Here is a 15,515-nt window from a genome sequence, read left to right as displayed (position 1 = left end):
GTGGATTCCTACTCACTGTGGCATCGTCGGCAACAACCTAGCTGACAAGGCTGCCCGGTGTGCCCACGAAGATACAAAGACGCGTCCAACACCTTTGGCGAGGTCGGACGCTGCCAGAGAACTTCGCCTACTTGCACGCAAGAAGTCCCAAGATCTCTGGACATCAAGTGGCTTCAATTGCAGATTACGTCAACTGGACCCCACGCTACGGCTACAACTGCCACCTAGCCTTTCCCGCGGCGAAGCAACCTTGTTGTGTCGCTTGTGGTTGGGAGTGGCGTTCACGAACGCATACTCCTACCGTATGGGAATGGCCGAGAGCCCGATGTGCGACTCCTGTGGGTGCGAGGAGTCCATCGAGCACGTATTGTGTACCTGCCCTCGCTACGATGTCCAACGCCTCTCTCTACGGGCAACTTTACACAGACTAGACTCGATACCATTCACCGAGTCAAAGATACTCGGACCGTGGCCACAACCGTCACTGGCTCGAAAAGCGATTCGTGCACTAGTGCGGTACTTAAAGTGCACGGGCTTAAGAGACCGCTTATAGTGTCATTGTGTAAGGTGTCCCTCCCACATGTACTCAGTGCTGACTCTCTCCCTTTCTTCCTCTTTCTATTCCCCTTTCCCCCACCCCCAGTGTAGGGTAGCAAACCGGATGCTGTTCTGGTTGACCTCCCTGCCTTCCCTACCCTTGCTTTCTCTCTCTCTCTCTCTCTCTCTCATGGAATGGGGGCAATTCAAAAGCTAGGATGCGGCATTCGAGGCGCTGAATTCACGGTCGGGAGCAACCGTGGCCCTCTTGCATGGCTGGAGCAGAAAGAAACGGGAGGCAGTGAGATAGTCGCATTTGGCCGGAATAAGAGTGCAAACAGTCTGAGCCGGGGATTCTAAGCAACGAACTCAGAGCAAATTTTTTAGGAACGTGTTTTGCACGTGTCTCCAGTGATGTTACTGAGTTAGGCAACCTATTTCTGTCTTGTCAAGAGTTGACCACGACTGGAAAGGAGGAAGACAGAGATAAGGGTAAAACTTTGTAAAGCGATACAGGGAGCACAGCGTCCGGTAGGCGTGTCTCTCAGGCAGGCCGGCGAGTGTGTGCGTGTGTGCCTGTGTATGCCCAGGGAGGTGGACACAGCGAAGCGAGGGCTGGGACCTCGAGCTGCCGTGTGACATCAGCTATCGCAACTAGAACGATCGCCGAGGCCGCGACCGGCCTCGAAGATTCGGGCAACCTGACATCTGGTCACCCTCAGGTCGCATCTCTTGGCGACGCAGGTGTTTGTTACGTCTCAACACCACAAATTCATGAATTGGACATTTTCCACGAGTCAAACCACCACCCATCCATCAGCGCCTATCCAGAGGTCAACGCAGCGTGGACATAAACTCTGTGACGGGTCCCACAAAAGGCCCTCACCCCGGCCTTTACGTGGCAGCCTGACCGAAGGACGAAAAGGAGGGGAACAACGTCGATGACCTGAGACTCGCAGGTTGTTTTCTTTCCACATATTCCAAACCGGTCACTTCGGAGGCGGAGTTACTGCGCATTGTTGCGAGCATGGGCGTGGTATCGCCACGAAGTCGAGCAGTTTCGCGAGGAGTGTGATTTTGCTGCTGGACAATCTTCAGATTCCCTAGTCGACTCGCCTATAGGGAAGACGACGGTATTAAAAGCGGAGCCTTTACGAGAGTGAGGACAAAGGACGGCCTAACTTTTTCCCTAGGGAAAAATTATGCCGGACTCTCAGCACACTATTCGCGCCACGAACACTGTGCGCGCACGCAGCAAAGCGCCTGGAAATCAGTCAAGTCCAAGCAAGTGCGCCGGCGATACTTTGGGCTGCCTTCATTCTGCTGTCTGAAGCTTATCTTGGTGCTTCGCCATAGCTGGTGATGCTTGTTGAAGTCACCAGTGAAGACCAAGGAGACGGTGGGCGTCAGCAGTAAGTTGCAGTGCGTCGCAGTATATTGTTAAGCTTTCCTCTTTCCGTTCCCCATTTCCTCTTTCTGTTCCCCTTTCCCTTCCTCCAGTGTAGGGTAACAAACCGGATGCTCGTCTGTTTGACCTCCCTGCCTTTCCTCTCTTTGCTCTCTCTCTCTCTGGCGCCACGATCCTTAAATAACCGCCCACGTAGGGAGGTCAAGACACTTGCCTAGAACGTGCGAAACCCGTGCTCCGAGTTGACACGTGCTACGATGGCACGTGGTATGAAGGCGACTCGATGAAGGCGTGGTATGAAGGCGGCTTTTACGAGAGGCTGTGTCTCTTCCCGCGCTGCTGGTCGCCAGATGCTTTGCTAGCTGCTTTGACCGCCGGGTGCGTATTTTAGTCAAGTATCTTCGCATGAGTGCGACCAGGTTACTCAGTTTGCCGCACTGAGCAAATTTTTGGGGATCGAATCACTCACAAACCGAGTTTTTATGTGTCGCAGTGCTATTGTGGCTAATACCTCCAGTCGGGCATGTTCTTGATGGTCGCCCTTGCTTGCAATAGTGGCCATACTGTCCTGGAACTGTGAGCAGAGTGACAGCTACAGTGGTGAGAAAAGTGAGAAAGAAAGCGCAGGGTTTATAGGCTACACTCGAAGAAATGTTTGCACCTTCTGAGGTGTATTTCGTCACCAAACAACAACTGCCATTCCTTTCTTTAACGCTGAGCGCCCGGTACTTCGCGGTAACGAACGGCATGCGCTTTAATAGCGTCACAAGGTATTTTTCGTAGGAAGGACAGCGAGTGCAGGTTTTTCTAAAAAGGAAACGCAAGCAAGACAGATTAATTTTTTTTCGAGGTTGAACAAGATAGCCATGAAAGGGTGTAAACTATTCCAGAGGGTGGACTCTCCGCCATCTTGCATGTTTCTAGATATATTTTTTATACGAGGGTTGATCCAGAAGTAAGGTTCCCAAAGAGCATCCGGCCACACGGGAAGGTGCGCGGCGAAATCCGGCAACACTGCTGCACGCGGCTGCTCCCCACTCTCGATTACCCACCGCTGCGCTTTCTTGGCTTAGCATGCAGCCGTCAGATGATGGAGATGATGGATGATGATGGCGAATGGAGGTTCCCATTGCTGATGGCGCCAAGTGCGAGATTCGTTCCCTAATTCGCATTTTGCACGCCAAAGGGACTCCACCCGTGGATATCCATCGTCACTTGACAGAGGTGTATGGAGACAAGTGTACGTCCGCTCAGCACGTCCGGAAGTGGTGCAGGGAGTTTAGTGCCGGTTGGAAGGAAGTCCACGATTGAGAAAGGAGTGGAAGACCATCCGTTTCGGAAGCGGTTATCGAGATTGTCCAACGCGAAGTGCTTCAAAACAGGAGGATCACCGTCCGTGAACTTGTTGCTCAGATTTCTGGGAGTTCTTACGGTACAGTTGAAAGAGCTTTGAATGAAAAATTTGGGTATCACAAGTGTTGTACTCGATGGGTACCGCTGCTATTGACATCAGATCACAAGGAGAAACGCCTAGACTACACTCGTCAGTTTCTTCAAAAGTGTCAAGACGATGAGGGATTGTTAGACTATATTGTTACGGGAGACGAAACGTGGGTGTTTCATTTCACTCCCGAAACGAAACAAAATTCCAAACAGTGGCGTCACCCAGAGTCACCAGTCGCAAAGAAGTTCAAATAAACTCCCTCTGCTGGCAAAGTCATGGCCAGTGTTTTTTGAGAAAGTAAGGGGATGCTGCTGATCGATTTCATGGAACGTGGGACAACAATAAACTCAGACAGTTATTGTGCAACACTAAGAAAATTCAGGCGAGCTATCCACAACCACCGGCGAGGACGAGTGGCAGCCGGTGTAACGCTGCTTCACGACAACGCCCGACCTCATGTCTCCCGTCAAACCCAGGGACATCTCACAAACTTTAGGTGGACTGTCATGCCCCACCAACCGTACCATCGAGACCTTGCGCCTAGTGATTATCACTTGTTCCCCAAGTTAAAGGAACATTTGAGTGGCCAACGCTTCCGGAGCGACGATGAAGTCAAAGAAGAGGTGAAATGCTTCCTAAACGGGTTGGCGGCCGAGTTCTGCGACATTGGGATAAAAAAATTGGAGCACCGTCTACAAAAAAGCGTAGATAAAGATGGTGATTATGTAGAAGAATAGAGAAAAGTTTCATCTTTCCAACAATGTAAGTTTCTATAAAAATAAATAATGTCGTCTATTTCTAAAATTGATGGGAACCTTATTTCTGGATCAACCCTCGTATATTCTGTAAATACATATTCAATTATCTCTCTGCACGTCACAATATAATGCGTGCCCCAAGGCAAAAGTAAGCCCCTATTCCTGTCCTCGCCGGCACGAACCCAAGTCGTCAGTTAAAATAGCCTCGAGCAGGAGCGAATGGCTTACGAAACTATCCTATCAGATCTGAGCTAAATTGGAACCAATTTGGGAAGATGGGAATTGGGAATTTGGTAATTTGAGAATATGGAACCAATTTTAAATGCCAACTACATATTTATACGCATAGTCGCAGTGCTTGCAGACACGCAGGGTGATTTTGTTGTTTGGCTGGTATTTCCTCGCTGAAATGGGACACCCCCTGCTGTGTGGGATCTTCTGAGAATGAGAGACGTCAAGATTATTAATAAAAATATTGGAGAATATAATAAATATGTACAGCGAAAGTTTGCCCAAGCTTTACACCACACCTTCATCATCACAGCTTGGCCTGGCACGATCTCTTTTCTCAACTCACTTTGTAGCAATATAAATAAAACATATACACGCGGAAGCAAATATATGTCAAAGCAAGCGTAATATAATCTTGCACATGGGTAACATAAATAAATAAAAATAGAAATAAAGATCAGGCTCAGAAATTTTAGGACACTGGCTAGCCTTTCGAAATAACAAGCATTGGTTAGTCATAATCTTACTTTAGCAACATTGTAAAGCAGAGAGAAACATATACAAGAGAAAGGAGGACATACAGCACGATGCACTAATAAATAAAACAGTAAACTATTTAGTGACTGATGGCAGTTCGCTTTTGACACGAAGGCCCCGGCAATATTTTTTTTTAACAATTGTTACCTAGCGTGTCACATCAGACACTTTGTTCTTCCGATTTTGATACTTCGCTATAATTATGTTGGCCCGAATACTAATCAGGTGTTTCCTATAAAAGAAAGCTATAGCCCGGGGCAAAGGGCGATTTCCCTATTCAAGTACGCGTAGAACGCGTAAATCCCTCGATGAGACGTTCGATGGATCGATATGAATGAAATTGACATGCATTTTAGAAGGAGAGTAAAATTCCAGCGCTATAGTGACACAAATATTTTAATTTATTTCCGGGACCTGCTTACAAAGATTCCTGTAAACTGGCAAGATTCAAAGAAAACGTTTAAGCGCGAAGTTTACAAATTAGTACGTTTCCACCAAAACAGATGTCTCAGTCCAGCAAACTGCACCTGTTAGAGCGCCTAAAGCGACCGTGTTCGATATGTAGACTTACAACCACACTCTTAAAAAAAGTTTACATCCTTTTGCGGCGTATCTTATCCCACAACAATAATCATCATCTAGCTTGCCCGCATATCATTTCATTAACGCTGTGCACCCGGTACTTCCCGGTAACGAGGGGTGCGCGCGTCATCAGCGTCATCAACGTCATCACCGTCATCACCATCATCAGCATCAGCACGACATCAGCAACAGTAAGGTAGCGAGCGCTGAATTTTAATTAAAGGAAACTCAAGCGAGGGAGATCACGATTATTGTTGTGGGACAAGATAAAACCCAAAGGGCGTAAGCTCTTTAAAAAGTGTAACATAAAATTGTCGCGATGCCCACTATGTTATTGCGAGAGTCTTACTCACAAACTACTGATTTATTTTCAAGCAGTATATAATAAATAAATCGATGTTCGCTTGAGTTGTATCGTTAGGCGTAGTGTACATAACTGTGTTATCATTTCTATTTGTGGACTCAACTTGTTAGTTGAGTCCTTTTAAAATTTGGCAATTTTCACAATATGCTTTTCTTTTAATTTACGTTCTAAATAAACCCTCCGCTTCCTACATGAAGCGTAATTTAACTTTTTCGTTTAAACGCAACAAACCTCCTCAAAATCTATGTGGTGGTTGCCGAGAAAAACGATTTCTCCGTTCCGATGTGTTTAGGTAGGAGCTCCCGAGCTAAAGCCACCTCTTAAGCTGTCGCCGAATGGCCAGGAGCGATTGTCCGAAAACGGGAGTTTATCTCGCCTCGTTCCCTTCTCCTTCCCTTCGCATTCCCTTCTCCTTTTCTACCGCACTCTACGCTTTTTTTGTACGCTTCCTAATTGGTATACCCTTTCGGCGGCCCTTTAATTCCTTCTTTCAGGCTCGTCTCCACGTCCCTTCCCAATTTCCCTCATTCTCGAGGGAAGCTGGGATGACGGTCCGCGCCGCTCATTGCGGGAAAGACGGGCGAAGAGCGGAGGCGAGTTTAGGGAGTGGAAGGATGTTTTTTTTTTGTTCGAGCGCCGGGTCACTCGGGATTTCGACCGCGCGGCCAGCGCCACCACCGCCTGTTGCATTTCGAGCCCGAAAATGGCCGGTGGAGGTGGGGGGGGGGGGGGGTTATGCCGCTAGCCGGCCTAGCTGGCGCTGCGGCTGGAACCGCCAGCGCGCCTCTCCCGTTTGGGATAATAATAGGCCTAACGCGCTCTGTTTCTCCAAGTCCGTACAGCGCGGCGGGGTGCTATAGAGGTCGCACCAACTGACCAGGAAACCAGAACTGGCAGCGTGGGTAAAATGGGGCTGCTGCCCACTACTGACCCTCTAATCCATGCGTAATTTTTGTGCTCGAACACAACTGATTATACAGGGGAATGAGCGGCCGACAATGGAAGTCAAAACAAGGTGTAGCACGAAAAAAAAAAACAGAAAGAAAAAATAAAGAACGTGGGGACACTATAAGACACTGTCGACGAGCATGTACGGTGCTACTCATAACGACAAACTTTAGTTGTATCACCAAGCCAAACTTGAATAGCGTTCGCCGATTGCCACATGCACATTCTTAACCAATAACATTTCATTGTAGATGTACACGTCGTTTGTTACGGTGTCGCCGAAAGGTATCTAAAGTTCGGCCTTGTGACGGAACAAAATTTTGTCCTCGAAGGTAGCGCCGTGTGTGTTCAACCTGTGCTCGTGTTCCTTTCCTTTTTTTCTTTCTTTTAACTCGCTTTCGCACGATGAACCACGCTGGTGGACAATGGAGGAATTTTTCCTTCCCAGTGGTGTGCATTCAGAACTTGTTGGTGGCTTATAGCACAACGGGCTCAGCACGCAGCCCTGACAGGGGACGAACGGACAAATAGGAGAGGGTATTTAGAGCACGAAGAAAAAATGGGCCACCGCGAGGCTCGACATTTTTCTCACAAGCTCATCAGACCAAGAGAATCGAGGAAAGCGTAGAGAGACTTAACGGTCTCGTGTATACACTTTATAGTTATAGATGAGAATGAGAGAGAAGCAAAGCGATAAAGAAGGAAATGCAGGGAGTTGATGGGGAAGTAACGTTGCAATAAACATGGCCTAGCGCGTCGGGGTGGCCACGCGCGAACTTCGTGACGGCAGGGCTAGATGGCGCTGCATTCCCAGAAGGAAGTTTTGAAGAAAGGCTCGGAAACATGGATCAAAAGAAATGGGCGGCTAAAGTCCACAAGTACCTGTACCTAAGAAGCGTGAACACAGAATGGAAGAAGAGGTCAAGAAAGCTGGCAGCCAAGTACTAGAGCAACTGAAAGTGTAGGCAGACAACCAGGAGGAACCCGCCGTGGTTGCTCAGTGGCTATGGTGTTGGGCTGCTGAGCACGAGGTCGCGGGATCGAATCCCGGCCACGGCGGCCGCATTTCGATGGGGGCGAAATGCGAAAACACCCGTGTTGTTTGGATTTAGGTGCACGTTAAAGAACCGCAAGTGGTACAAATTTCCGGAGTCTCCCACTACGGCGTGCCTCATAATCAGAAAGTGGTTTCGGCACGTAAAACCCAATAATTTGATTTTTAATTTTAACCAGGAGGAATCAGAAAGAATGTGAGAGAAACAGAGACAGCGAATTGGATGCGAATAATGGAAACGAAAAAGGCCATGAAGTTTTACCAAAGTGAGAAAAAGGAAATTAGAAAGGAAAACTTGTACGATAACATGAAGGGAGGTGTCTTGTTATTTGAGGCTCGAGCTGGTTGCCTAAGGACGAAAACGTACCACAGCAAATATTCAGAATTAGATGAGACATGTGTATGCTGCAGAAAAAAAAAACAGGACACCGCTGAGCAAATCCTAATGCAATGCCAGGGGACTCACCCCGCGAGATCAGCACGGAACGTACACCTTCCAGAAGCGCTTGGATTTAAAGTGGACGGAAGCGTCAACCGATCAGCAGTCGAGATGAGAAAGAGAGGTTTAGAGTGTTGCTGAAAAAAAAAGCAGGGAGGAGATTGGTACTACTAAATCATGTACCGCCATCGGTAGTGGAACAACGTACATAGAGAAGTTTTCAGGAAAGAAAAGGAGATTAAGGAGATGTATAGAAAAATGATAGACTAAAAAGCATGTATAGTATGCCTTATTTATACAGCCGGACTAGGGGACTATTTGTCACCACCCCGCTTTAAGAAGGATACCAATAAATAATAATAATAATAATAATAATAATAATAATAATAATAATAATAATCATTCTCAACGAAGCGCGAGAGAGGAGCTCCGCTGCTGTACACACGTCATACACGAAGCGTTTCGGCGGTGGCAGTACGGGGTGTCGCAGCAATGTTGGATTGCTAATCACATTATCGTCGACATTCATAGTGAGATGGGCTCTGCTTTAAGTTCTGCAAACACGTATGAATGATTGTTGAAGAAAATGTACGAGATGACAACAATCACCGTAAAACGCGAATGCTAGTGCGCGTTGTTCAAGGGCAGTGGTTTGTGGGCAAAGTTGCCTTTTCTTCCACATATTTTTTCTTTGTATTAAGCGCTTTAACATTATCGCGAATTTAAGCCTCGTATCTGTACACAGTTATGCATTCACACACACACATATTACACATATATAATTACATATATATATTATTACACATATAATACACATATACGCTACAACAATTATGCCTCAAGGGCAAGCCTTCACCGCAATAAAAAAAAAAAGTTATGCATTCCAATATACAAGAACGTGCTGTCGGGCTGGTTCATTGGACGTAGTGGTACTTTCAGTACAGAAAACGCTGCCAACTAAATATACATGACAATGGAAGCACCGACTATCAGCCAACGTTTATTTTTGGATTCAGCAGAATATAGTGGCCGCAATCGCAAAGCTAAAGGAGAATATTTCAGTGGACGTCTGTTTTCCGTATCGATCCTCACAGCCTACCCACTAAAGAGAAAACAGATTTCTTCTGTATCGGTAAACTACCCTTCTGCAATATCAAAAACATCACTCTTACCTCACTAAGGTGCTTGATAAGCCAGAAGAATCGCAATAAATAAAGAAGACGGGTAGCGAAGCCTCCTTGAAGTTCCCGCACCAGATCGCCGCTGAGACGTCATGAATTTTGATAGCGTCCTCTAGGGCCTCATTGACATTTTTTTAACAATGGAGATGGACTATATTGGGTTGCAAAGGAGTCAAATAACGAACATGGCGCGTTTCGGGAACTTGTGTTCAGCCAACTCGGCTCTAATGCGAAAAAAAAAAACACCTTGAAATCCGTGACGTCACAGTGACGCACCGAGCATCGGGAATACGGCGGGAAATTCAAAAACTGGAACATTGACCTTTACTTTATTTTCTAATAATCAACCTATTATCTGAATATTCAGAACAACTAGTTCAGTTATCAAAGAACACTCAATCCGTCTAAACTAATTTAGTGTTTTGCTTTAGTGGTTCCACAACAAAAAAAAGCTTACATCCTTTTTGTGACGGGGAAACGGACGCAACCCTGACATTCCTATTACCAAGACAAACAATCCGTTTTGCCCCTTATATTTATCTTGGCATGACCTGTCACGACTTTTACGCAGCACAGTCGCTTGAAAAAACCGCACAGTGCATCCGCACTCACTGGAGTGCATGATTCCGCCCCCCCCCCCCCTCGAAACCTTTCGTGACATTTTAGTAGCGCTCTTGGAGTCGCTCATATTGGCACTGGCCTGTTTGAGTGAAAAAGGGTGTCCTTGTACATTATTCCTCTGCCTCTGTAGTTGCCGTTCATGTAGTCTGCTCAGACAATCAATAAACGTGAGTTCATAGTCAGCGCTACTTCTTGTTTCTTTGGTTCTCCCATTGGTCGCACTGTAAGATAGCACTCAACAAACAAGACGGTTTATTTCCCCGTATGCTTACCTCGACTTTTATTGTCTGCTGGCTTCGTACGGATGTTACTATAATGTTGAGCTCCACGGCCCCCTTGTTCGTCTCGCTCTGTATGTTGTGTTTCCTCGTATTCATTTTTTTCGTCCCTCTTCGTATTCCCTGCAGAATTCGTCGTATCTTGTTGCATTTCTCGTTGACGCGACCCGTACGTAGTCTTCACCGCACTGCACTGAATAACCAGGATGTAGCGTAGTACTCGACTGGTGAAGAGAACGCGCCCCCTCCCTCTCCGTTACCTCTCGTCGGGACAGGGCTGTCGCTCTGTCGCGGTGCCCGGTCGCCGGGCCCGCACCCTTTCCTTCGGCGCCGGCCACCTCCGTGCAAATATTGTCGCAGAAATTGACGTTGATGGGTCGCAGCGCGCTCTTCTTATCGCGTTTCTCCCCGCGCACCCTGACCCCGTCCGCCGGTGGCGCCCTCTCCGGGCGGCGGCCAATACAATTTGCGGAACGAAGCCTCCCGTTTCGTGATGGACGAGCAACAGGCGAAACAGTTCGTCGCCACGCTTAAATATCTCGACTATAGGTCACTTCGGGGTCACAATTTAGCACCATTCGCGCTTCCGGCTCTTGACCGACGCAGTTCGATCGTTTTTCTGTTGCGTTCGTCGTTTTCCTTTTGACTCGTGAAAGCAAGTTATACTCAGTGTCTGGACTCTTTCGTGTAAACCTTTTGTCTGAAGCCCTTTCCGTGTCATTTGTGTCTCCGAGATGTCTAGTCACGCAAAGCATGCGATATCTAGTTAAGGTTAAGTAGCGATTCTTTTTAGTACTCGCATATACATCTTGATTTCTTGCCCTAGTAATGTCCGCCTCATCGAATAATCCAGCTCAAGGACAACACTTATGCTATCTGCCACAGAGGATATTTAAAAACTCCGTAAAACTTAAGAATGATCACCCGTATAGGGTATAGAAAACCATAGGTGTAACCACGGCATATATGCCAATGATTCGGTGAGAACTTCGCTTGCGTTTACATTACTTCAAACTCCGGAAAGTAAGGCAAAGAAAGCTTCGTTAAAAAAAAAAGCAAATGCTAGAAGCACTTCTTAAACTTGTATGTCGATTTCACCGTATCTCAAGGAAACCACGACGGTCTGATAAGCACAGTATTGCGACTGTGGACGAAAGAGAGGACTTTCAAAAGGCGTCCGGTCGTCGATGCATGCCAAAGAGGCAGTCATTTACTCTCTCTCTCTCCCGCGTGCAGAAGTCTCGGTCTTGACTGTCTCCGTATCACCAGTTTGTAGAAGCAAGGACACAACGTTACATAACGTCACGCTTGGGCAGAGTTCATCTTCCTTCAGCCCTCTCTTGCCACCCGCCACGGACCTCCCCTACCCCCTCTCCCTTTCTTTTTTTTGTCTGAAGTTCGGAAGGAGCCCCGCCCTTGTGTTTGCATTTTCTTGTCCCAACCCCGTTCTTTTCGTCAAGGCATCGTCGGTGCGGTTGGGTGCGAAAGGGAGCCGCGAAAGACTGATTTCGACCGCGGAATAGCACCGCTAAAGGAGCGGGGAGGTGGGGAGGGGGTGAGGAGGACGACCGCCGAGCGCGCGCGCGCCTCCGGTCTAATCTAATTTCGGGCAACGGCGGCGGTGGCTCCCTCTTCCGGCCACCGGCAGCGACGAGAGTTTCGGTCAGAAAAAAAAAAACAAGCTGCAACGGGAGTTTGGTGGAGCCGGAGTGGTGGAGAGAGCGGAGCGGATCTCGGAACATACGCTCCCCCATCCTCCGCCCTCCCGCTAACCCTAATTCCCTCCCTTTCCTAACCCAGCGCTCGAACTGAGTTGGCGTCGTCGTCGTTGTAGTCATGCCTACGACTGCCCTGGCCTGCGCGCCGAGCGTTAAGAGGCACGAATAAAAAGAAAAAAAGAAGAAAACAGCCGGAAGAAACCCGGGAAGGAGAGCATATAATTGCATTGTCCTCAGGCGTGTTCGCATCCTTTTCTCGCGAACCGGCCTCTCGTGGTGATGAGCACGTGGAACTACAGTTACAGAATTACAGAACACGCAGTTTCTTCCGAAAATTACTGGAACAAGCTCCGGTGCTCGTTTCTATAGAAGCTGCAAGCGTGTCGGTCCAGCCGGCATGAGAGTGATGGATACACTTGGATTTTACCTGAGGTCAGTTCATCTTCCTCTCAAAAACGGCTTTTTGACTTTACAGATTGATCGTTTTCGACAAAGCCTACACCGTCATAAACGCAACAATTCGCAATGATTGTGCACGTTCGCGGAAACCAATTGCCATCGCGCGTTTGCGAAAATTAGTGTTACTATTATCATCATTTCTTTAATTTGGGAAGATATAGGCCTAGTAAAAAACACGCCGCAAGGAAGTCTGCAATCACGAGCACGAAGTTTAGACAAATCCGTGAACTTTTCATCCTTCCCATGATAGGTAAGCGATCGCAGCGCCACAGTTCCACTGGTGGCAATTCTTGTGCGAATCCTCGTGCGGAGGTATACGCGCTGCCTCTCATCCTTGCAGTTAGTGTAGGGATCTTCGCGGAGTTTGCGAAGTATAGTGTTAGTAGCTGAATTAGTTTCTGTTGCCCTGGAAAATCTGCCGCGAAAATCAGCGCCGGACGCATGGTGATGAATACTAACGAAGGGACCAACCAAGTACTATGACGAGGGCATACTAGCGATTGCAAGCGTGTTGCAAATCTATGCCGTCGCCGAGGTTTGCCGACATTTGCCCCTGCTCGGACATCACTCGGAAAGTTCGAAAACAAAACTTTTCGTGGCGTATATGGGCCACTAAACCACCCTGTGAGCCTGCGCATGTTGTGACCTTGACACTGTAGAGTATAGTAAGTCCGCATACGTATTAATTAACTTTTGGTAAATATTACCTTACCCCAAAGGTAGCATGCAGTGGTGTCACTTGTAGCGACAACTTGTGGAAAAGTGTCCGACCAAAACGACTCAGAAATGTTTCTGAGCTACATTGGCGTCATCGTCAACGGAACGTAATAAAAGCTGCACGTTGACAGTTACGGTGTTGATGAAGCTTTACACCTGCAGGCAAGTAGAAAATGGTGATTCACTGGTATAATTGCTCTATGCCCTCTGTGGTTTAAACTCGCACCAATAGATGGCGCCACCAACCTTACTGGCCGCATCAGTACTTTCGCTGCACTGGTATTCCGTGAATTGTAATACGTGCACGGTAATACATGTATGGTAATACGTGTACGGAGAAGCCGAAACTATTGCGATTAAGCCACGTTATCAGAAGTATTCAAATCACGTTCCACCAGTTGCACTTCTTTCTTTATTAGCATACCCTCAAAAATACAGAGGGTGTTACACAGGGACTGGGTACAATATAGATAAAAAACAATAACAGGGATTCAAAGGAAAAACAACAGCAACAACATTAGTTGGCTGCTACACTAGCAAGTGTTCAGTGACTGCATACTTGAGCAACGCTTGGTCCTCTGTGGGTCCTCAGTTGGTCACCGAGGGGTGCAGGTGATTCGACCCTGTACTTGACTTCGCAAGAAAAGAATATAAAAAGAGATTAGTGCGACAGAAAGGGATGACTACCTTACTTGGTTGGTCAACACGTGATGAAAACTAGGTTCTGAGATAAATTCCTGTCCAAGTACTTGATTATGGAAGTAAATACTTAGGAAAAAGCGAGAGATGGGAAATTGTTCGTCTCATTACCAGGTCTAATGAAGAGCGCATTTAATTATGGTGACACTGGCAGTATCAGCCTAATTCTTGAGCATAACTCGAGCTGAACGGTTCTGGACTGATTTTAAGGTGTCAGTTATATTTGACTGATCTTTGCTCGTATGCTTGGATAATACCAAGTACATCTAGTGGAAATAATATGCAAAAACCTATTATACTTTTCCAGTGTTGTAGCTCAAGTGTAATATTCTAAATGTGCGCAAGCGTGGCTAAGAAAAGACGGATTAGTGGCGCCATATAAACCATCATATAAACTCATGTACGGGGCAGAAATCTGGAGGCTTACGAAAAGGGTTCTACTTAAATTGAGGACGACGCAACGAGCTATGGAAAGAAGAACGATGGGTTTACGTAACGTTAATGGATAAGAAAAGAGCAGATTGGGTGAGGCAACAAACGCGAGTTAATGACATCTTAGTCGAAATCAAGAAAAAGAAATGGGCATGGGCAGGACATGTAATGAGGAGGGAAGGTAACCGATGGTCATTAAGGGTTACGGAGTGGATTCCAAGGGAAGGGAAGCGTAGCAGGAGGCGGCAGAAAGTTAGGTGGGCGGATGAGATTAAGAAATTTGCAGGGACGACATGGCCACAATTAATACATGACCGGGTAGTTGGTAAGGAATGGGAGAGGCCTTTGCCCTGCAGTGGGCGTAACCATGATGATGATGAAGATGATAAACCGCCAGAAGTCAACTATCATTGATAGTGCAGCCCATGTGCTGTAGTTGTTCGCTTTCGTGTCCTTGTTTGAAATGGTGCCGCTCGTAATATATTGTTACCAACCAGCACCATCTGTAACTGCCGGCAACCTGTCATATTACCGCACGTAATCTTCGCGCTGTGTCCTTTGGTAAAACGAACTCACCTCCACACTACTTTCGAGTGTGCAGCCTGGCCACCCGAAACCTGCCCTCGGCTCGTCAGAAAGCCGCCATTCAATTTACCCGCCGCTATGCGCATGCGTGGCCCCATACAACGCCTCCCTTAATTGGACCACGAGTGTCTCGGACTACATCAATCCGAAGCACTTAAGGGGGCTTCGATCGACCACGTCTCTAGGAGGCCGCGTTCAGTTGATTAATGGACCAGCCACGGAGCATTGTTTGGTGGGCGGCTCGTTAACTTATTCTGGATAGGTTGTCGTTTAAGTGGTTTGAGATCGACATGGTAAGGAATGCCATTAAAGGGGCCCTGAAACACTGTTCTAACTAATCATAGAATGGCTTCACTGTTAACGGACGTCGCCTCACGAATCTCATCCCACGTAAATATTTCGAATCATTCAACATAAGTGGTGTTATAGCAGCGATACCCTACTTTCTCCATCTCTTCGTCTTCGCCAGCGCACTGGAAGCTACGCATCTAAGAAGCCAAGAGGGCAAAGCCACGGCCAAAAG

The sequence above is a fragment of the Dermacentor albipictus genome, chromosome 6 (genome assembly GCF_038994185.2).
Source record: "Dermacentor albipictus isolate Rhodes 1998 colony chromosome 6, USDA_Dalb.pri_finalv2, whole genome shotgun sequence".
NCBI lineage: Eukaryota > Metazoa > Arthropoda > Arachnida > Ixodida > Ixodidae > Dermacentor > Dermacentor albipictus.
Note: the sequence above shows the minus strand (reverse complement) of the source record.